The sequence below is a fragment of the Semicossyphus pulcher genome, unplaced genomic scaffold (genome assembly GCF_022749685.1).
Source record: "Semicossyphus pulcher isolate SPU_LCO1_2020_fin unplaced genomic scaffold, fSemPul1.0.p SCAF_10, whole genome shotgun sequence".
NCBI lineage: Eukaryota > Metazoa > Chordata > Actinopteri > Labriformes > Labridae > Semicossyphus > Semicossyphus pulcher.
Genome location: NW_027211604.1, coordinates 29,743,227 through 29,767,854, shown reverse-complemented (window position 1 = coordinate 29,767,854; position 24,628 = coordinate 29,743,227). Strand labels below are relative to the sequence as shown.

Genomic DNA, 24,628 nt, shown 5'->3' with positions numbered 1-24,628 from the left:
TCCGGCACGTTCCGTCTGTGCCGCGGTTCTGGTCCATCAGACGGCGTGAGCCCTCACCCACAGGGAGCGAGTCTGATCCGCAGCGCAGCAGAGTGCTGGCCCAAGCAGCTGGTTTCATGAGATCACAAGACCACGGGAGAATTTCAGAATCACGCGATAACATCGCACACATAATATTTGCAGCTCCGAGGTTGATTATCTGCTCATTTGGATATCATCCATGATTTTTGTGCTTCTACCATGGCTGAGTATACTACTTATTTAACAGTGTTTTTTTTTCAAGATTTCAGTGTGTTGTTGTAATGAATACGGAAAAAAACAGGAGTTGGTACGTTGTATTTTATTTTGAAATGACTGGATGCTGTATGCTGTTTTCGTGTGTGACTTCCTGTTTGGAACGATCTGCTCTGTTCAGCTTGACACGTGGTTGAAGCGGCCTCCTTATTATTGTTAATGTAGTCTGGTGGCTTAAAATAGAGTAATGTAACAGCTGTTTCTGTTGTTAAAAAAATGATCTTCCTCTTTAAGAAAAAGGCTGCATAAGTCAGAAATGATTAAAATTCAGAAACACATGCAAAAGTCCAAAACGAATGTAACTGGAAAACAGGCTGTGAAACGAAAGTAACCTGCTGCAAAAACATACATGACACATCAAACGTTACAATGTCTAATAATTAATAATTCACTGCCTCGTCCTAATAAAGCTGTTACACAGAGCGCCCCCTACCGGTCTGGAGCACTTCCGTTGTGTGGACTGGATTTGCAGCATTTTTCTTTTGCATGTGTTTCCTGTGTTTGTGTGTTTTCGACTTTGCATCATTTCTGTATTTGCAACGCGTCTGATGTTGATGCATTTGTTTTGGCTTTTTGCAGCACGTTCTTTCATTCGCAGCACATTTCTTTTGTTGCATGTGTTTTTGAATGTGCTTCATTTCTGAATTTGCAGCCTGTTTCTTCTAATGGAAACCTTTTGGCCTGTTGCAGTGCTATTACCCTCGTCGGCCACCATAGTTGTCATTCACTTAGAATAACAATCTCAGCCTGTCATTGGTTTAAAACTAAGATCGTTTACACTTCTAAACATTTAAAACAGGGCCCTGGTTAAGAAATACTGGAATTCCCTGTAAAGAATGAACACAAATATTAAAAAAATAATTATGGCCCTTAGTTGTGATTAAAACATGAGACATAGTCTGGCTATATGTTGCTTTACTAGTATTTGTAATATTATTAGATGTTTTTAAGACGTATGATTCACTACATGATCTGATATTGTGCTCAGGCAACAAGAAACTAGGTAACAGGCTGATGACTCCTTCTGTGTGTCACAGACTTTCTTGTCTTGTTTTCAGAATATACGTTTAAAACACTTTCCATAATATTGTTATAACTAATCAGGTTTTGTTTTCAGCTAATGGTAACATCAGCCTGCACATCTCTCTGTCTAATGACAATAGTTGTATCTGACTGCCCACAGCAGACAGAGCCTGTGGATAATTGGCCTGATTTCCAGCCTGTATGATGCGTCCTCGTTGTTTATATCACTGAATTTCCCTCGATACCGACTCTGTGATTCCTATTTGCATGCTGCCCCCAAAAGAGATAATTACCTCCCATTCGGCCTCACGGTGCAGACGAGGCCCTGCAGAGCTCTAAACTTTTAAACAGACTAAGGACTAGTTACATTAAAGGAGAATTCTGCTATTTTTATGCGATATTTAGATATTTGGTTTGCAGAGGTTTAAATACTCTTGAAGTTACAGTCATACATGTGGGTTTTAGACCTGATTAATATCAAAAGTAAGAGTTTTCATTGAGCAGGTCATTTTTTCATGATGTATTATTCTACTGTATAACAGACTAAAGTCTTTTTTTGTTGTGCAGAAAAAAGGTTTATCTAAAAGATGCAAGTTTCTTTTCTTTCACATCAGAGGTGTCGAGTAGATTCATCCATCTTTGTGCTCCAAACAGAAACATATGTATTACATAAGATGAGTAAAGAACTTTTTTTTTTCTTTCAAACTGTTTTTTTCCCCAAATCTTACAAAGCTTGCTTTACTAACTTACAGTGTTGTGCCTGAATGTGCTAAAAGAGCATGTTCATTGAATGTGCTCATATTTTTGATGAATTAAAAGAATCCCTTTGCAACTCATGAAAGAGAACGTGAGCGTAGTTCACTCACACTGAAGACAGTGAACAGCAGAGATGTGGACTTGAGACTTGGTGACTTGGACTTAAGTCGACCCGAGTCACTGTTTTGATGACTTGTGACTTGACTTGAGAAAAAATAAATGACTTGAGAGTCGACATGAGGCATGATGACTCGGATGACTTTTGTTCATAAGTTTGAATGTTAGCTGTTAAATATAAAATGATAAAATTCAATGTTGTCAAGTTTGTAACTATCAAGTATGTACGCAGCGCAAACTGGGAATCATGATTGGATGACTCAAAAAGCTCCTCTGTATGCGATTGTCATGATTGGTTGACTGGCTGTCAGTCAAACTCCTTGCTATGGCAACACGCAACATCAAAGACCCCCGCTACCTGATGTTTTTCACCAAAGAGAAGCCTCATCAGTCGTACTCGTTACGGTCTCAGACCAGACCATCATCTGGGCTGCATCTGTGCCGAGATAATACAGATACAATTCATTGTCGTACTTTTTGAACAGGTTATATAAATTTGCCAATAATATCATTATTAGACGGGCTGCTAACACCTTGTCTTTTCTCTTTATAAAGACCGGATACCACAGGTAAGAGTGCTGGATCTTGGGTGGAAAAAAGGTGACTTGACTCGGGACTTGTCTTAACTAAGGACTCGACTTGACTTGACTTGACATAACCTGTGACTTGACTTGGATCGACTTGACTTGCCCAAGAAAAAACGACTCGAGACTTGCTTGGACCAAAAGACTTAAGACCAAGAAACTTAATTTGGACTTGAGCAAAGATGACTTGGCCACAACACTGGTGAACGCTGGAGAGTTGCCTAGCACTGTGTTTTACGTCAGCTGAAGTCAGGCCTGCATCCGGCATGGCTCATGCTGCTAGCAATCCAGACAATACAGCTACTGGTGCTGCTGAAGCCAGTTCTTCTTCAGTTCTCATTTGATGGAGCTGTGTGAATAAATTCCAACAGGAAAAATTTGACATTTTTATGCAAATTGCGCCTGACGGGTCTGAAAAACAGTCCGAACGTCACATTAGCAACAAATTTGAAACAACACAATGAGTTAATGCATCTGGCCGGGCTTGGGAAATATTTGTGAGTGAATGATGAATGGCATCTTTATAGAGTTGCTCATAAAACTCATAAAACAAATATTCATAAGAAGTGGCTTCAGGTAGCTGCATTGTCTGAATTGCAGCATTAGTCATGTAAAACACACTGCTCGGCAACTCACATTACCTCTCGGAACAAGAGCAGTCGTCTTCAGATTAAACTACGCTCACATTCATAAGTTGCAAAATGATTCGTTGTCTTCACCCTTCACCAAAAATATGAGCATGCTAAAAGACGGAGCTCTTTAGCATGTTCAGACACAACACTGGATAAGTGCACACAGTTTGGTGGCACAAAATAGTGTAGACAAATGGGGACAACAGGTCTTAGTTAAGCAGAATGAAGCATAAAGTGTAGCAAAAGCCAAAGTGTAACGTCCCCATCAGTGTTGCCAGATCAGGTTGACAGTTTCCAGCCCAATTACCCAAATCATAACCTTGCCAGAAGCCATATAAAACCATAAAACAATTACATACACATAGAAAACAGACCATAAGCACTCAAAGCTTCAAATCTGCATCAAGTAACCAAAGATAAAATGTTAGATGATATCGCAACCCAAAAACAGTCTAGTTGGACAACCAAATACACAAATTGGTGTGGGCGAAACCACAATAAAGTGATGAAATACTGCCATGAAATATGACACCAACACAACAAAATCCAACCTTCAAAAACTTTAGGATTAAGGAGGAATGAAACTGCCACAATCAAGCATAAATAAATAAAAATATAAACAAATATGATTGAATGCACCAATTAAGGATGAAGCCCTACTACCAGCCCAACGCTGTTTTCCCCAGCCCAAGGTGATCAAAAGAAGCCCAACTGGGCGGAAACCAGCCAGATCTGGCAACACTGGTCCCCACATGAGGACGCAGGATTTTAGGAGGTTGTTTTCACCAAAATTAGCTGAGTTAAGGAAGCTGAAATTTGTCAGATTTGTATTCCACATCTGAAGACAAACTTCATCAAGGAAAGATAAATAAGTTTTAACCACATAAGCCATCTTGTTTTTACAGAGATTATTGTGTTGTGCTTTAGCTACAAAAGACGGCGCAAAAAGTGCCTCCATACGAGGACCATGTGTCCACACTAAACAGAATCAAAGAAGTTTAACCTGTGGGAAACCCCAGATGTCCACATATGAGGACACAGGGCCAGTGGAGCTTGTTTTTGCTAATAGTGCAAAAAGTCAAGACATTTTTCTAGACATAGATATAGCTGATAACCAACACTCCACTCACATAAACCTGCAACGGACTGATTCTCACGTGCTCCCATAAACAGGCCAGCAGATACATAACAGCCGGAGAAGTCAGAGTTGCAGTAGTAGTACATCCACTTTACAGTATCCATTACCGCACTGACTCTATAATGCTGCCTCTCATAGGTGAACACGTCGGTTTATACAGCGTGTAATAGAATTTGGCAGGCCTCTCGTCTGTAGGAGCCAAAGAGGCCATCGAGCTGAAACCAACGGCAGACAAACCATGTCAGCTTTATGATGCTGCCGTGAATGAAAGTATAGAGCAAGTGATCCTGCAACTGCACGGCACACAATGTGACTGTACCGCGATGGGGGAACGTGGCAATTTCACCAAGATGGATGACCGCCTTTAAATGCATGTGAAGGGCAGACAGATCAGTGAGGGACCATTACTCCTGTGGAGAGTTGGTTTAGTGGTTTGGATGGTGAACTTTGTAAACGTGAAGAAGAGGAAAGGGAAACATTAAAGCATGCACAGGTACGCAATGAAATGCTTTTCTAGTTTGTTCTGTTTCTAGAAAAAAGGCAGGTTTTTTTTTTTATTTTGCATTTTGAAAATAAATTAGACATGTTAAGAATAACGCTGAAACATTGCTTATAAAGTTTACCTTTCATTTGCCAGGTATGACAAAAATTAATTCAGAGAAGGAAGATTTTAAAAATTAGGAGGGAAAATTCTTTGACATCACAACTTTATTGTCAACATTTTGACTTTATTCTCAATATGCAAAAAAAAAATCATCCTTTAATTTGTTTGTTTCTTTTTCCTGGAAGTTATGGTGGGAGTACAGAAGCCCTTAGAGGACATGCATCCATACATTTACTCCATTTTCCTGTGTTTTTCTTCTCGAGATCTCGCCTTATTTATCTCGTTGCTTGTTTTCTTGTGATAACAGGATAATTTTCTGGTGATCTAGAAAACAACAGGCTGGTCAGTGTGATGTTACAGAGCAGGACATGTCATGCTGCCACTGTCGTCACTAACTAGGAAAGTTAAACCTGTTTCTATGTGTTTTTTTTATCTTTTGTACAGATTCTACATAGAAATAGAATCTGTAGGCAGGGATGTGCATTTCTGGGATGACAAGTGTTCTGGTTTCCGTTTGTAGTCCGAGTAATATTGACCAATCACGTATCAGCAGGCTGCGGCGTATGCAGGAAGAACAGTCCATGTGGAGAGCAAAAGCAGGCGGAACGTAATCCACCGTAATGACATCCCGGCTCCCATCAGCGGTTATCTGACTACGATTTAGCTTCTTATTAATCTCTATAAACAAACATCTGCATGCTAACAGCTAACAATCTGTTCTAGATCTAAAATTTAACTTGAGATGAATTACCTGACACTGTGTTACAAAAGCTGATCAGCATTCAGATTACGTGACTTCCTCAAATGCATCAGAAATGATCGATAGGATCCGTTCAACAAACATTTTAAAGTAGTTTTTTTCTCCTCTCGAAGACAGACCTGACAAAGCTTCATTTTTACTTTACTAATCTGCATCATGATGTTTCAGCACAGGTAAGAGCCAATAATTAAAGTAAATCACAAGAAAAATTGTTTGTTTGTCTGTAAACAATGCAGCACACGGAAAAGGAAGTCTTGACTGGAGGTCTTTTGTCGCTAACCAGGCATGTTCACCACTGTCCCCAGAGGCTATATGTTGTCAGACTATAGCTGATGAGATCCAAGATTGGTGCTTTTGCAGCTCGGGGGATATGAATTATGATCCTCTGACGTTACTGTGGTGCAGCGTCGTTATCTCGAGATAACGAGATAAATAAGTTGAGATCTCGTGAAAACAAGCAGAAGACATTGACAGAAGAGAGACAGGAGCAACGGTTTGTTTCCGCAGAAAAACTAACGCTCCAGCTATGATAGGTTTTTGTTTCAGATCAGTTTAACTGCCAAATGCCAAAATACTGTCCATCTTCTTGATTTCATCTACCTCACTGGTCAAAAACTAATGTTCTGCATGGTTTAAACATCAGATGCTGTCTGCTGCCTCACAGGGCTGTCGTATGAAAGAACATCTTGATTGTTGACCTTTGGACTTCAATCTTGAGATGCAAACTAAATCAAAAAATGTTTTACCCTATTTGCCTGCATTCTCTTCTCTTGCAGCTCTTTTCTTACAATTACAGGCTTTCTTGTCTTCATTCCTGCTTGGATCCACACCATCGAGAAGAACAGATATTTTAATGGCAATTAGAGCAGAATGTATCATCAGACGACGACCATAACAGATTTAACAGCTCTGAATTATTTCCTGACCCTCAGTGGGCTCGTGGTGTCGTCGGTTGGCCTTTAACCCGAATGCAGATTCACAGTCTGTATTATTGCCTTGGTCGTCTCATAACATCCTGTTCTGTTTCAGACGTGTATTCACATCCATCCCCGACTGCACTGTCTAAGCCTCTCTCCGTCTCAATGAGGTGTGAAAAATGTGGGAGGATTTGGACCGGACTGTCCACTCTCTCCTGAAATATAAAATTCATACATATCTGTCATGTTGCTTTGCCAAGAATGAAATAGTTGCCTCTAAAGCAGCTTCCAAGAGCATGAGACACATAAAAATAGCTGCTTCTAGCCAGAGGAATGATACATTTATCTGTTTATCGCTGTAAGAGTCTGTCTGTGTAATTGTCTCTCAGACAAAGAATAACCTGTTCTGTTTTTTCTGTTGGTGCAGGAAAAGAGTTCAAATCGTGGTGATTTGGCTCTCCCCCTCCATCTGTTTTGTTTTCCTTCCATCTCCCTCTTTTTGATGAGCTGGGTCTTCAGTCCCCCTTATAAAATCCCATTAGCTCTTAATGAAGTCGGGCTCCTAGCCTCTCGGCCTCACCTCATTTAGCACGATTGTCTGGCGGCCATTAGCATGGAGGCAATTACAGCCGCACGACAAGAGTAATTGGAAATGCCGACAGGGACCCTGAGAAATGGGAATAAATAAATATAAAAAAAATATTCAAACTAATAAGCTTCCATTCAGATGGCGGGAGGGAGCCGCATGTGTCTAAGTTAAATCAACATAATTACAATTAGGGTTGGTGGGGTAAAGAGCCCGGGCGAGGGAGAAATGGATATGGATGGATTGGAGGATGATGGTTAAGCATAGAGTTGCTGAGTGTGATGGAGGGAAGTGTGGGATCACACAGTGAGGCTAATAATGTAGAGCATGAGCGTGACCCCACACTCATGTAACACAGAGGTCAGAGAGAGTGTGTGTGCCAGTGTGCCTTACAATCGTTGATTAAAGATTATTTTTTTATTCCTTAGCCTAAATAGAGCCAAAAATCAGTCATCACCACGGCCCAGTGAGCGCCGACTGGGATGTCAACGCTGAGATCTGGTTGAAAACCGAGTGAAATCAGGCCTGAATGTCGAAGAGCTCATTTCATCCTGTTTTTAACCGGATAAAATATGGTCACAACGTCAGCGTGATTCTGTATTTGATACGAGTAGTTCATGTTCAGTTTAGGGCTGCAATTTTGAAATCACAGGAGGCGCAATATTTGTTAAAGATTAAATGTGTGTCAAATTACCGTTTTAATGTAAATGTGGCCTACACATCATACACAGACATAAGTATTCAGCCCTAATTCTGTTTATTTCTTATGGACAGTTGCTATAATACATATTACTGCAAATATAGTGAAATTACACTGAAGTATAGTTTACATCTGCAGTACACTGCCAGGTATAAAGTTAGCAGGCTAAATTCAAACTAAAATCGAGACACAAGTTTAAAACAACGTGAGACAAAGCAGAACATGTGAACATCATATTCCTTTTGGATATCTGAGATAAAACCTTGTTAATGAGCAATTTCTGCTTCTTGATGTTTGAGGAGTATCCTTTTGACATGTCCGAGAGTAGGAGTCTCTAGGTCTTACATCAGCTTCTAACACACAGCCTCTCACCTGTTTACATTCAGCTGTGCGTGTTTTAAACAAACCGACAGGCCTAAAGTTTGCATGGTTCAGGTTTATCACACTGCCCCATGTGACGTGTAAAATGGCAGGCTGAATGATTTCATATCTGGTAAGGCCAAAAATCTAAAATGCAGTACCTTCATAAGATTTTCAACACTATGTTCATAAGGAAGAACTTCTTCATTCTCACATCCCAAAGTTTCCTCTTTATTATGATTAATGCTCACGTCCAGATGTCCTGGTTTAACTTAGATCTCACAGAATAAGAACATAAGCCTGGCAGGACTAAAATCACAACTGAGGAAACCTGCAACAAAGAAAATGAAATTCTCTCCATGAGCAACAATAAAAGAGGCCATGAACATTTTAGTGCCAGCTTTCCACCAGCGTCCGATCTGTAATAACATGCTGTGTGTGTGAGATGAAGTCCTGTGATGAGTTACAGCAGGTTATATCGTTTGTTACCCCCGACAAGGTGATCACATTTTTGCTCTAGTTTGTTTGTCTGTGTTGTTAGTTAGTAGAAAGTCAGGACAAAAGATGCCAAGCAGCTCCTTAACATATTTTAAATTCTTGATAAACAGTACAGTTGGATGCTTAATAGATTTAAGTTGACAGTGTCAGATTGCTTTTGGTCTGTAAAGCATGAAGGGCAATTGCACCACAATGGGCCAAATCATTTCCATTTAAGAAATGTGCTTCAGCTTCAGAAACGCTGCCAAATCAAAAACACATAAAATACTGAAAACAGAAAAGTGCTGCAAAAGACATGCTTCAAATACCAAAAACAGTTTCTCAAAAAGGAAAAACAAGTGAAAAAGAAAACGCTTATATCCAATGAACTCAAATGAAGACCTCCAGGCCTCTCGGGGGAGCTGAATGGAGCAGCTTAATATTCAACCAAAGAGAAAAAGACACTAAATTTGATGAGTTAACTGTTTATCAGACCACAGATGAGACAAGAAATTTGGTTGGTAAAACGAGAGACACCGCCAGAGCCAAGTGCAAAATGTTTATTCACAGATCTTTGTGAAACTGGATCATATTTTTCTACCTTCTCCCCTGATGTACCATGGCTGCTCAACCCCAACTCCCAATGATTCATGGGATTATGGGAAGTTACTGCTAACTGCTGCTAACTTTAGCTGCTGTTAGCTAGTTAGCTCAGTTAGCTTTTCAACTTCCTAATCTTAAATGGTGTGGCAGCTCAGAGCACCGGAGGGATATTGGTGTTTGTACCTCCTCCACAGAAGCTGTGGCTGGCCGGTAAGAGGAAGGAGAAATCGAGTTGGCTGGGAGCAGCGAACAAGGCCGGACCAATAACAAACGTGGCCTTAGAGACAGGTAGGCTGGCTGCAGCATGTTGGCCCTGTTGGCCAGGAGTTTTTTTGCGTGAGTGTAAGTTATCAAGCTCAAATATTTATGTTTTTTGTTTTCCAGCAGTCTTTGGTCACACAGGCTCATCAACTCATTAACTCCCAAACAACTCAATTTTTGTCATGTCTGCATTTTAAAGTTTCAGTTTCGTTATCTTTGGCGGCACCTATGGCGATAAACGGTAATTGCAGGAGCATGCTTCCCAGATATCCAGACAGTGCTGCATGTGTGACGTCCACGGTTGGCTCCGGTTGTAACTCTTGATTTTCCTGGCTGACGGTCGCTTTCCTTTTCAGACTGTTTGCTTCATCTGAGCGTCGAGTTTGTTTCTTTTTCTTTGGATTTTCACTTATTTTTGAACTTGTATCTGTAGTCATCCATCTGTTCTTTGTTTGTTCAGCCATAGTAGATTACTGTTTACTCGCAACACTTGCAGAGAGCGGAAAAGCAATCGCTTAGCTCCGCCTACCTTCTCTGGCAGACCAACCACTGCTGGCTGATGGAAAACGCGTCACTAACTGGGCGCCGCTTGTGATTTTTTTCTCTGAAAGTTGCCACAGACACCCAGTCTGTGATACTGCAAATGCAAAGGCTTTCATCAGTGGGCTATAGACTCAATCACTATTATGTCACCTCATTCAGTGATAGAGACTTAATATACATTTATTTACATGAAATTCTTGGAGATTATTACTTTAAAACAAACTTTTTAAAAAACACTTTTTACTTATATCTAATGTCTTCAAGTCTGTTACATATGATGCACTAGTATTTTTTTAAATTAAATTAAATATGCAACAGGTTTTCTCATATATATACTTAATCCTTGTGGGCATTTTGAAATGCACCTAGACCTTCATTTGTTGTAAATTCAGATACAATGCAGCAAGTAAAGTAGGCAAAAATAGTTAGACTTGAGAGGCCTCTGAACAACACTTGATGTTTTGTCTTCTATATAACATTCAGATAGTGACAAGTCATGTTAAAGACTTTTCTACAGGCTTCTTAAAGGAACAAAACTACATGACAATGTGTGAAAGTGGCTTATTTTACTGTTACATCAGGGAACTCACCACTGCTTGAACTAAAAGGACGACTTTAGAAGTCTGGGAGCCCATACAGAGACAACAGCAGGCTGCAGGCCGGGTGCCAGATTGCCATGGCATTCTCCTGTTAACACCCCCACTCCACTGTGCCCCCTCGCTCCCACCGCCCACCACCACTGTTGCCCCCTTTCCTGCCTCCTAAGCTGAATGACAGGTGGCAGAAACCCGATCAGCTCGGCCTTCATCAAGGAAGCACTCCCATCTGAAACGGGCACGCTGCCCACTCGCCCACCCGAACGCCACGGCACAGGGGGCTCTGAGGCTGGACGCGGTGTGTGTGTGTGTGAGTGTGTGAATAAATGAGGCAGGGGATGGGGGTGCTGGGCTACAATGGACACAGATTCATGGGAGGGAAAGGGGGTGAGGGGTGTAATGGACTTTTTGGCTGAAGAACCAAGCGGCAGAGCTGGCACCGGGTGTCCAGGGCTCAAACGGGAAACGGGGGGCCGGCTCCCACAATAGACAGTGTGAGAGTCCCCCAGGGTCGTCCACAATAGCAGGGCAAGCGACTGCTGTCAACAATGACCTCCAAGGCCTCGCTGCTTGAACCGATGGTCCCACCCTTCAGCACTTCCCTTTTAGCGCTGCCACACAGCTGAAGCAGGATTATTATTAGGGACATATATCTGGGACATGTGTGCGATTTAACAGGAAATTCCTGTCACCTGGATTTGCTTAAGAGCTTCGGCTACTGTGCGATAATATTTGACTGGTCACAGCTGTAAGGTTCACTGGTTCCTACACATTTCAAAATCCACTTTACTGGACTCAAATTTCAAAACTTTTCCATAGATTTTATATTTTTCACAACATATTTGACATCAGAGTACAAATAACTGGATGTTTATCAAGTTTATAAATGGTTTAAAATACAAAGGCTATTTATGGTATTAAGTTTCCAGCCATTATATTTGAGACTGTTAAAACAACCCTTGGAACAATCACATTTAAGCATTGCAAACATTCAGTCCACACTTCTTGAAAGAAAGCTAGACAATATTGGACAGTCAAACGTCTCTGCACAAAGAGGGAAAAAGAGGGGGAAAAACACAAAGAGGGAATAAAAGAAATTATATTTGGGATTGTCAAACCAGCCCTGGAAAAATAAAAACAGTGGATCCGACCAGTCCCCAGGCCTATACAGAAAGTTCAACGAACATACAACGTCAATTTATCAGAGTCCCTTTTATTATTCTTTGAATAGTTATTAGTAGTTAGTTAATACGTTTGATTTTTTTTTTTTAAGATTTTTTTTTTGGCCTTTTATGTTTTTATTTATAGAGAAGACAGTGGATATTGTCTGAAACATGGGAAGTGAATGGGGGATGACGCATTAAAGGCCCGAGGGTGGGAGTTGCCTCTGCACAGCGGCTTCTGCCGACAAAACTGCTGAGCTAAACCGATGCCAGCGTTCTATAAATGGGCACAAAAAATGATTTTACTTTCACTGTGTTTGTGACTGTATACTGTATATAGATTAACGACTTGACTGCATCTGCTGTCATTGTACGAAACTGATGGCACTATAGCCCCCGTGATAGGCGCTGCCATATTGTGATGGTGACGTCATTTGGAGCCAGACTCTGCGCAGTAGAGATCGGCGGGTGGAGCCGCCGTAGCCACTTCTGCTAACCAAAACACACACTTAACTTACTGAAAAAAACAGCAGAACAGCTTCTCTGTGTTGGTCTGAGGTTAACGTTCACAGATATGTAAACTTCAATGACTGTAGGGATTGTTTTAGTTACGTTTCCTCTCGCCTTTCTCCTCTACTCTGCTAATCCGGAACAGATCGGCTGCAGGAGCCGTATTTGTCAACAGAGCTGTCAATCGTTGTTTTTACAGCATCAAATAATTAATTAGAAATAAACTTGTCAGAAAAATAAACACTTGGAAACTTAAATCAACATGATAAGAACTTACTATAATGATAGAAACCATGTTTGAGAAAAATGTATTTGACGTGTATTTTGATTTTATAGTTTGACTCATGTCCCATCTGTTAACATGGAGGAGGCGGGCTTTATGACCTATACTGCAGTCAGTCAGCAGGGGGCGATAGATAGGGTTTGGCTGCACTGTTAGGGAGCTGTCATGTCGGCCATCTTTTTTTACAGTCTGTGGTCTGTGCAGCCTTGTATATTCACTGTTTCTTGGATACGACATGGAAAACAAATGATGTAGCAACTTAGAAAAGATTGTCGGTGAATTTCTCTGGTAACTCCATCGCTGCATAACTCATGATTAACAGACAAACTTAATATTTGAATAAAATTATTGTGGTATTAATATATAAGTTGAAATACGAAGGTTTTTCCACTCTCTGTTTTCCTTTTTCAATAGATGTGGAAGTTACTAAAAGTAATCATATATTTTCTATATCACGAAAGATTGGAGTAAAATATCTGTCTTTAAAGAAACCTGGATATCTCTGAGTTTCTGAGTTGAAGCTGTAAAAATATTCTAAACCCTGGTGTTATATATCACCAAACCTGACAGCTGCAGCAAAGAAGTTAACCTTGTTTACTATCATGTTCTGACATGTTCTGCAGCACCTCATCTTTATGAGGCGGAGACATCTTGATGTGCTCTACAACTACTTCCTGCCCTTCTCCACCACATCAGATTGGAAACCTATCGGCTATCTATAAGTGCTAAGTGCAGCAGAGCATCTTGGCGCGAAATTGGAAATCCTCAGAGTAACACAGGCCTGTCCTTGTGCAACCCACTGTCCCTGTTCTCCATGAAAAAGTTTATTTGTGTAAAATAGCTGTACGAGCAATCACTCCACGGGCTGGGATGATTGTAAGTGGTAGGGGGGCCATATAAAGGGGGGGTCTCCAGCCAGGAGGAGATTTAATTAGTGAAATCTCATTAAGTCTAACAAAATTAAGCGTAAAACAATCCTTGGTGGGGAATTGTGCTGGAGGTTTGGGGTGAGGAGAGGGAGGGCAGGAGGGGGGAACACTTAGGGGCTGAGAGGACATGGAGACTGGCTGTGCGATTAGTCTGGCCTGTGTGTAGGAAGAGACAAACGGCTTAGTATAACCAGACCTCCTCTGGCAATCAGCTAGAGACCGCCATGTGTGTACAGATCGCCCATTGTCTTAGCTCGTATTTTGTCTAAGGCCTCTTCCTAATGTAAGGGCCTTCACAGGGTTGGACTACAAAGACTCATTAGGATTTAGAGGCATATTTCCAGCAGCAGAGAGTTTACAGAAAGAACACTTCACATGGAAAGCTGAACTTTTGCCCAGGAAACCAGGTTTCAAACTAAATCAAAAGTCAACCTCAAGTCATTATTTAACCCACAAAGTGATATTTTTAAGTCTTTTTGCCTTAACCTAACCAAACAGACCTTTTCATGAAACAAATCAGATGCTACCTTGTGCGTCAGTTTGGGATGCTGTGACAAGCTTAAGTGTTTGATAACCTGGGACGAGAGGTAAGGCAACCTCCAGGGATCATACTTATGCTTAAAGAGCAGCTCCGGTCATGTTTTAAGACATAAAATGCTCTGCTTGAAATAATAAAGTGTGTCTGATATGTTTCTTTCTGCAAAATACCTTTAATTACCTTGTAAAAATCCTCCCAAGGCAGCTCCTCCTTCTCCCTCATTAAAAATCCCCAAATCTGCATAGTCCCCGCCCACTATGCACCTTTCCAACTGTCCCCTACGTCTCAAAAACAAAACATGTCTCTGCCATCGTTTAGCGGCAGCTTGTTGAAACTTAGCTAGCTTGAAATGTAGTCATTAGTAGTAGTAACGTTAACATTAGTGGTCAGAAGTGAGTTTGCAAAAATTACGATGACAGTTACAGCTGGCTTGCGCATCGTCGAAGTGGTTGCCATAGGTTACACATAATGATATGCATAGCATCACCCCGTCCATTAACAGGATTGGCTCCTTAGGTTTGTGACGTCTCAAACCTGCCAATCTGAAAACGTGTTGTTCAGCCTGTCCTTGGTACACTGCAGTTTAAAAGCAGACAGGCCCAGCCATGGAGATGATGCTGATGTTGTCCCTGATGTGTCTTGTAGCACATGAAGAACACCACATGGAGATGTTTACAAGGTTAAACACTGGATTTTCACTGTAGTTTTTTTTTATTAACACCTATGTTAATTTCATGTGTGTGGTGACAAACACACAAATCCTGGTCTCCTGCATCAAAGTGAAGTCTGTTGTACACCTTCCACCTACCTAACAACGATACCAGTACTTTCAGCTTCGCAACATTAAGGACACAGTGGGCGACTTTCTAAGTTGTCAGCCATGTCGGCACTGGCTGTGAGGCAGAAATCATCCAATATGGATCCTAAAGTCAGAAGCGAAACACCCAACCCTCAACCAAGTGTTGTCAAGTGAAGTTCATTATGTTCACATTTAATCCTCTGAAACTAACCAGCACCATCAGAAGTTTTCATGTTTCTACCCAACCCTTTCCAAACCCGATGGCATAAATGAACAGAATACTTGTATAAGATGGTCAGACCCAACCAAGAAGCTTCATCTGCAGTGGGTAACGTTAGTTAACGTTAGTTATGTCAGACATCCAAGTGAAACCAATTCTTCATTGCTAAATGAGGGAAAATGACACTGCAGAATGTCACAGAGCTGTCGCCATGGTTACTGTAAAAGATTTACTTCACTACAGTGGAGTCCAGTTAGTTTGGGTACGCTAGTAACTGATAGCTCGCAGAAGTTTGAATTTTGAGTTGCCATGACAGCCAGAAAACTATTTTTGTGCGGCTTATGATTCTTACTGTTACTACATTTGCTGTTAATGTTAACTGTTACTGTAGGAAGATGACCACAGCCCTTAACCCCCCTTACAGAGGCACATTATCAGACACCCTAATCGTATCAATAAGCAGTATTGGTATCGATACAGGTATCTGTAAAATCCTAACAATACCCATCCCTAGAAGTTACAGGTAAGAAAAACACTACACTACCTGTCTGAGTTCAAGTCATGGGTATCCATAGGGACAATAGGAGGACATTTATCTCTTGTCCTATCATGGCAATACAAGAACCATCATCCTCTCCAAGGTATCATTGAAAACCAGACAATTACTTGTTAGCAACCAGTATACGGCCCTAACTGATCTAAAAATGTTGATCAGTTAAATCTAAACTCTGTCCAGGTGAAGTTTTGGGACAGCAAATCACATCAACCTTATAGAAGCCAGCACCAGCATCTCAAACTCAGATCATTAAGTCACATTCATGTTCATTTGGCCCAAGATGTGAAGAACATGTTTGTTAGTGAGTGAATCATCAATCATCAAAAGAACTGAGCACACAAATCAAAGCTCTCATTCAGGTGTTGAATAAATGCAGACATCAAATGATCAGGTGATTGAAATGATGGTCAGATTTCACCTGGCCTGAGTGATTGCAGGGTCATCATCAACCGTGTACTCTGGTATGCCGACGTGTTTATAGCATGAATTACATCTGATTGTTTGCTCTTAAATTAAATCACAGACTGCTGCTGGTCTCTGAAGACACTGATTAGCTCTGCCAGATACACTGGTAATAAAAGTCCATCAAGACAGAACGAATGTGCTCATGAAACATGTGCTTGGAACTGCACACAGCTTTCTTAATAATGTGTGTAAACAACCACAAGCTTATACAACGTGGCTCTATAATATAGGAATGCAACAGAGAACTTACAGTTAGCTTGCCCACGGCAACACAGCAGCTTTCAGTGTTGTTCTCAGCTCCGTGGCCTGGTATCCAACCCTCTGCACAAAACCTGTAAACAGAGGACAACACCTTCATAAGTCATAATGCTGAAAATGGTGACGCAGGAGATCAGTGACAAAACATTTCCATGACCGCAGGGACGCAGCTATCGTCAACTCCACTTTCTTATACTGGAAGCATTAAAACTGTAATCTTCACCGTACAATCACAGTTGTTTATAGCTTCTAAAGAATCAATATCAGTGCAGATACAGAGGAAGTGTCTGATGCATCTGGCTGCTTCACAGAACACAAAAACTGATTTAAAGGATAAAGCAAAAGTGGCATTGACAGGTCAAAACCCAGCAATGTGTCCCACTGCCTGTCAATACAACAGTTCATTTGATATCTAACAAACAGCTATGCAACAGTTAGGTGTTATCCTGCTGATAAAAAAGGGTTCTAATCCTCAGGTTGTAAATTTCCCAGCCCCTATTTTACATCTCATAAAGATCCACGGTAGTGACTGTTTCCAGGTCTCCTCTAAGCTCTGTTTTCCTGTCTAACACATAGTTCTGTCTGTTTTAAGGTACCCTCTAAAGTTGGTGTAATTTCTAACATGAAACTCTCTGGTTTTGTTCAGGCACAAAAACTACTTTGTACACTTTATGAAACACATCATCATGTGGGTTAAAATAATAACACACAGTTGAATTTTTGTTTCAGACTCAAACGCCAGCCTCCTGGGGGAAAGTCCTGCATTGTTTAAAACCATTCATTGCCCTCAACTAGCATCCAAAGAGGACTAAATTAGTCTTTCTGCTATGTCACCTTCTTCAACAGCGAGTCAGAACTCCAAATTGTCTCAGTTACTTGATTTTTCCTAGGTATAAGTGCGAACTCTGAATGAGATCAGCCTGCTTCCCTGGTCCTGTGACACTCAGAAGACATAAATCTTTAGCTATATATATGTAAGCCTTACTATATTAACTATTAAATATTAACTTGAAGATCTCAGTTTTGTTCTCTTCTGCGACACCTATGGCGATAAACAGTAACTGCAGGAGCACACTTCCCAGATATCCAGACAGTGTTGCATGTGTGACGTCCACGGTTGGCTCCGGTTGTAACTCTTGATTTTCCTTTCCTTTGCCTTCATCTGAGCGTCGAGTTTGTTTCTTTTTCTTTGGATTTTCACTTATTGTTGAAGTTGTATCTGTAGTCATCCATCTGTTCTTTGTTTGTTCAGCCATAGTAGATTACTGTTTACTCGCAACACTTGCAGAGACCGGAAAAGCAGCTGCTTAGCTCCGCCTACCTTCTCTGGCAGACCAACCACTGCTGGCTGATGGAAAACACGTCACTAACTGGACACCGCTTTCGATTTTTTCTGTAAAAGTCGCCACAGACACCCAGTCTGTGATACTGCAAATGCAAAGGCTTTCATCAGTGGGCCATAGGCTCAATCACCATTGTGTTACCCCATTCAGTGATAGATAGAGACTTAACAGACATTTAATAAAATTAAAAATCTTCCAGATTATCACTTTAAAAAGAAAACCTCAGTCATTTCCAACATCTTGTCACATCACTGTTGGCTAATGAAGAGCATCCAACTTGTGTTATAAAACTTTAGTTGATAGTTGAATGTAAACAGTAGGGCAGAACTATTGTTTTTTAGTCTTAAATTACATACAATACATACATTTAATAAATGGTTGCATAGAAGTAAAATAAAACAATTGAATAATAATAAGTTGAACATTTGGTGTGAAAGGTGTAGTTTGGGAATAAGTTCTTATAACTACCAAAAGGAAAAATCCTTCTGCAAAAAAATTCAAATTTGTTCTCACAGTAATGAAGTGTTTTTAAGGCATTGATTCATACATACATTCTTTATTTGTTTGTATAACTTGATCAGAACTTGATATGAATTGAAACAGCAAACAGAATCTGATTATAACTTTCCATGACTCAGGTGAAAACAGGGAGGTCAGAGAGCTCTAACTTAAATTCCTTCGAGAAATTGACTGGCCGGCCACACGGAGCGCGGGGCGCAGAGAGAGTTACAGCGCACATGCAAAAGATTTAAGTTCAATCAAGCATTCAGGGCCGGACACCTGATCTTTCGCTTAAAGCTCCTCCAGAACAGTGGGAGTGTGGTTGGGCCTCACAGCAGGCCGCCTACCTCCAGCAATCTGCTAACACAGAGCCTCTGAAGGGATGGTATTTATCCAGCGCTGCACAGCTCAGCGGGGACTTGTGTGTGTGTGGTAGGTAGGTACGACCAGAGGCCCGCCGAGGATCGGGGGGAATTGGAATGAAAGCTGGAGATTTACCGAGAAGAGCAGAAACCTTTCTCTCCTTTAAGGGCCGCTCTCCATAAGTCTACGGTTTTAAAACAGTAAGTTGAGAAGTCCACGAGTCAATTAGCATTTTTGCAGTTTAATATTTACACTACATTTTTTTTGGCTCATTCTAGATCAAGTAATGCAGGAGCAACAGCGAGGGAAGGCTTAACAGAGTCCTGAAAGAAATCATCAGCAAAATGTCAGCTCCTCTGTGATTAAAACTGGTAAAAGAAAAAAAGGATTAATAAATCAGTTTCGCCTTAAAAGTAAGTGTTTATCCGACACTTTTCTTTGGTGGACACACGACGTCAGGAGAGGCTGCAAGCTGAGCTGCAGCTAGCTTCTTTGTTTTTGCTCGGCCTGTTTTAAAGGAGAGGATTCCTTTAATGTTTTCTGTTCAGAGGTTTATATCAGGAGCCAAATTATCCACAGAGGTCTCCTCATCCCCAAGACAAACAGAGCTGTCAATAAAAAACCTGTTAAAACTCCTTAAAAGCTGTTTCATACAATAAATCTGTGTCGCTCCGACACTCTTCTTTAACAGCCACAGGGCGTCAGGAGGGGCAGCGAGCTGTTCATGAAGGTTTGACTAGAATCTGAACTACCCAAGGTCTCCTCATTTACAAAACACTGAAGAAAAAAAGTTTAAAGAGGGGGCCTTATGCTGTTTCATATTTTAAGACATTAAGTTACAATGTTGGATGTCCAGACTAAACGTGAAGTTTCAGATCTGTAGCTAAAAGTTGGAGTAATCCCCAGGCTTCTCAGCTCAGTCTGCAGGCTGCTGTGAACGCTAGGCTATATGAGGGCCTGCATCGAGCACCAGTGTGAGATTTTTTTTACTGTAGATTATGCTAATCTACTCCACAGGTATCACAGAGTGAAATATAAAGCGTAAAATTAGCATAATACCCCCCCTTTAAAGTTGCTGTTTCTCTCATTCAGGGGCTGCTAACCTAGCTGCTACTAACTTTAGCTTTACCTTACAGTTAAATGGTATAGGTAAAAGCTACATCACTTGAAACACTTGGAGTATAGGAGTATGTCGGAGTTTGGTGTGGTGCTAAACTACAAAAAAAGTACAGAATAGTTGAAGCTCTATACTGAACAGCCAAATGACAATTCTGAGTTGGGTTCAAGCATACTTTATATTAGTTGGATCAATTTATCAGGGCAGTGAAAAACTGTAAAACCTTAATATTCTGTCCCACTGTTTAACCAATTTTGAGGAACCTCTGACTGGAAGTAAGTATGACTGTTTACATCAACTGAGATGTAGCAAATAAAGTGGTCCATTGAACACATAATGGATAAACAACAGAAATTTGATTGTGAGAGAATGACTCTGTGAAGATTGTTTCAAGAATTGGTATTACAAAAGTTTTTAATGCTTTTCGGTGTCCACTTTTTTTACAACTTCCATTTAAAACAATGAGAAGGGATGTGCTTCATGGTGCTCTAATACAGTCACTTTAATGCACTCACTTATGAGAGCTACAGAACATATATGATGTACATTATGTCATGCTTATTTGGTTTACATTTGTATTTACTGAAAGGTCTGTATGTCTCACAGATTCCTCTCCATAATTACATTTACACTCAGTCCCTCCCGTCACAATATAAATAAGCATTCTTTATTTGGAGGGAAACACATGTGTAGCATTGGTTGATCCCCTCTTTTTTCCACAAGGCTCTTTCTTAACGATAAAAGATTTGGAGCTCAAAACAGTGAAAGGAAATAGGGCAAGTAAATGATAGTAAAGACAAGCTCAAAGCCCCAGAAAAGGAGAGAGTCTTTAGGATGTAGCTTGAGTTTCCCAGCCAAACATCCCCCTCAGTCCTTGGGAGATTTGGCTGAGAGCATTTCTTAGGTTTCCTTCAGCCACAAAGAAAACATTTTAGCTCCTCAGTAATCCTTCCCAAAGCCCTCCCTAAGCTCCGAGGGCCCTTCCTCCCTCGGTCATCCCTCCGGCCCCGGCTGGGATCCTCCAGGAGCATCTCTGTATACACACACCGGGCACCGTCTCTCCATGACCCCTCTGGGACCCAGCTGACCTTCCTGTTGACGTCAAAGTAAATCAGAGCGGGAGCCGGTGCAGCGAGGGGCTCCACCCAGGGGGCTGGAGGTCTAATCACCGTGTTCCTCGCAAAAGCCACAGAGGAAACATTAGCATTCCTGAATGGGCCGCCATCAGTCACACTGCTGCCTCGACATGTGTACACAGGTAGCCTACACATAAACAGTAAGTGGAGGACAGTAACACAGTCTTAACTGTCAATGTATTCTAGTTGTAAAGGGGCTACACAGCCTAACAACAACTTCTACTTTTAAACCTTAAGAACATTTTGCTGATCTTTCTCCCGTACTTTAACTGAAAGTGCTCCTGAAAAGACATATTTGCATGTTTCCTGTGAAAAAAGAAAGCTAGGGAGGACTTGCTGTCCATATTGATTGGCGCTTACAGCAGCCAATAGCCTTGAAGCTCCTCACTCCCACCACCCATACTTTTCAAACAAAAACACAGCGATGACAGGGGTTTGAAGTGTAACAAGCTGCCCTTTATTATCATCTCTGTCTCTGCTTGAGTGTGAAACAGGCAGACAGCCTGTTTGCTCGCTCTGTCTTCAGACACATCCACTGACTGTTTATACCAGCTAATGCTAGTGCTAACTAGGTTAGAAAGGTGCATCCTTAATTCACACTGGCTGTGATATTAGTTGGTAGGCTCATTTTGTACCTGGCTTTTAACATGTACTTAAGGTTGCCTTCCTTCCAAGCTAAAAAATAAAGGATGTCCGCTCCTCGGGGCCACGACCACCACAGGCCCTGTGACTCCCCATTGGTGGTAAATCATAGCTTAAAACATGGTTTCACCAAAAGTATTAATATTCATAAAGTTTGAACTGCTTTATTACTGACAGACATTAGAAATAAGCTGAAAGGACAGGGGGGAGGAGCAGCATGAGAAATTGATAATGAAATTGAACAAGTATTAGGTGCGAACACGGGTTTTGGCAAAAATATTTGTCATTGTTTGCAGTCACGCCACCCAAACTGTGAAACCACACAGAAACACCACAAACATTTTTAGATCTAAAAACTAAGTAAAACAAAACTTTCATTATTGGTACATAAATCTATTTATTTATTGTTTTTTTTATATACCTATTGTTAATCCATTAGTAGGCTATTTAAGGATTTATGGATTTATATTTTGATTCATGTATTAAATAAATGGTCATGTATCCGACTGTAAACCTCAACCTTCAATCACATCATAATGTAGCCTAACATTACTAAAGAGGCCATTTCTGATTGGCTCTGATCCTGACGGTCTAACCCTATCACAGAATGCGGGTGGGATGAAGCTGCATTCAATCCAACTCAAAAATACGGGACAAACCCCATCCCGTTTTGAATCAATACGGGACGGGGCACCATTTAATTGTCAAATATGGGACAATTCCGTGTTTTAAGGGATGGGTTGCAACCCTACATGTACTACATGTACTAACTATAAAATGAACAGCTCTCTCCTCAGAGTTTTTTTTCAATATAATTAATAATAATTCAAATCACCCTTGTAGCGACTTGTCAATCACAGGTAGACATGCCCAAATGCATAGCTTGCTTTAGGGTCTATTTTATTTCAAATTGGACCAGAATGACAATTATTCTGTGTTACTGACAAACTAATTACCTCATTTACTGAGCTAATAAATAAAGTGAGAAGTAGGTTAAGTTTCTAATTTTAATTATTTTTTGTAACCAGTGGAGTCGCCCCCTGCTGGCCATTAGAAAGAATAAAACAGCATACTTTGATATTTTTTGACCAGATTCTGGCATAAAGGTGACAGTCAATGCAATAAATGTGTGATTTAAAAATAAAAATGGAATTTTATGTGAGATTTATACTTTAAACATTAAGAACAAGAGCTCATTTTAGCCGGCGGTGGCTGTCTAGATCTTTGAGGGTTAAGACTTTTACTTTACTTATAAATAAGTAAGGTATCTTAGTACATCTGCCACATATATATGTGTGCAGTATGTGAGTTACAGGAGGATGAGACCTTGGTCTTGTGTTACGTTCCAGCTTCATTATGTCTGAAGGAATGAGACTCAGAGAGCGCTGCTCCCCAGACAACTAGTGCTTCTTGTGAAATGATTATTTTATTGTTGCACTGTGTACAACATTTGCTCATATCAATAATGGGATATGCTCCAATGCATCAGGCAAACCCTGAGAGAGAATCTAGCTTCATTTGACTCATTTGATTTCACCGCTCGCTTTCCTGGCAAAGCAGGTTTGGAGAGAAGACGCAGACATGATTAAATATTCACAACTTCCTGCCTAAACTGACGACTAAACTAATCATAGCGGATCTGTAGAGCCGAGAGAAACTCCAGATGGACATCTTTAGGATTCCCAAATCCTCCTCTTTTTCCACTAGCAGGAGTTTGGGGGTCAAGGTGTGAAGGGAGGACCAAAAGACCCGTTTCCCACAATCCCTCTGCAGCTATAGCCCCCCAGCTGTTCAAGGGCTTCCATAACAACAGCTGCGCTGAGGTTTAGTGGTTCAGGTTGCTATGACAACAGCAGGATCAATTGGCATGCACAGACTCTCAGTGCTAATAGCAAAAGTGACATTAAACCATAATTTCATTCCAATAAAACACAGGCAGGTTTTTACGGCACTAAGATTCAGGGAGACATAAAAAAGAAGCAAATAATTAACTTTGCATGATAACGCTCGTGGCTGCTGCGCCCAAAACTCACAGGAGTCTCCCACACATATTGACACTAAACCCACAAACCTCACACTTTAAAATCATTCACTTGGCCTTGGATTAAGTCGGTATAGAGGGTGACTGTTTCCATCTCACACAATAGAAGCTAAATATGTCCTCATGCCCGGCAGCTGTATGTGCCACAGATCAGTGACCGGCAGGATGTGCAACAATCAGAAATATTTCTGTTCTCCTGACAAACAGGATACCGGGTCACTGGGCCACCTTCACAGCGAGGAATCAGACACAGGGGAGGGGGTTTACAGTAATGTAAGGGCCACAAATAGCCAGTCTCACCTGTACTGGAGTATGTTGGACAATAGAGAATGCGTCACCTGAAATTTGGTGCTGGTGAACTACAACACGTCTTCAAACTGTTTGTCAAAGCTCAGTTATTGCAGCTTTTATCTGGCCAGCCTTCATTGGTTTGTTGACTGCCTTTTTTGAAGCCTCCAATTCGGCATCTTGGTTGCGCCATGTTTCTGGAGCCAGAACTGACTATATTTGGATGAGAGGGTGGTGCTGGAGAGACGAGAGGAGTGGGCAAACAGCAAGTTGTCAAAGCTAAACAGTCTACACCTGTGGCTGATTCATCAGCTGGCGAATGAGCTGGTTAACCAACGCGTTTCCCACAGAGGAGATTCTTTGAGTGATGGTAGCTGACCAGAGTCGGTTATGTATAAGACTGTATATGTAGAACACTGCAGAGTTGATGCTCACTTGCCCTTAATACTTAGTAACTTAAAAAAGTGGTCTTCTCATCCTTTTGGCCTGCTGATTTCTCTTTGGTAAAAGCCAACAACAATGCTG

General features: G+C 41.1%; 1 protein-coding gene across 1 annotated transcript in view; it reads right to left on the bottom strand.

Annotated features, from left to right (window-relative positions):
• LOC138602911 (homeobox protein PKNOX2-like) overlaps positions 1 to 24,628 on the bottom strand; it is a 122,333-nt gene that overhangs the window by 72,943 nt on the left and 24,762 nt on the right. The window contains exon 2 of the mRNA XM_069674540.1: positions 16,665 to 16,746. The gene's annotated coding sequence lies outside the window, so the exon portion shown is untranslated. The remainder of the gene's footprint in view (positions 1 to 16,664; positions 16,747 to 24,628) is intronic.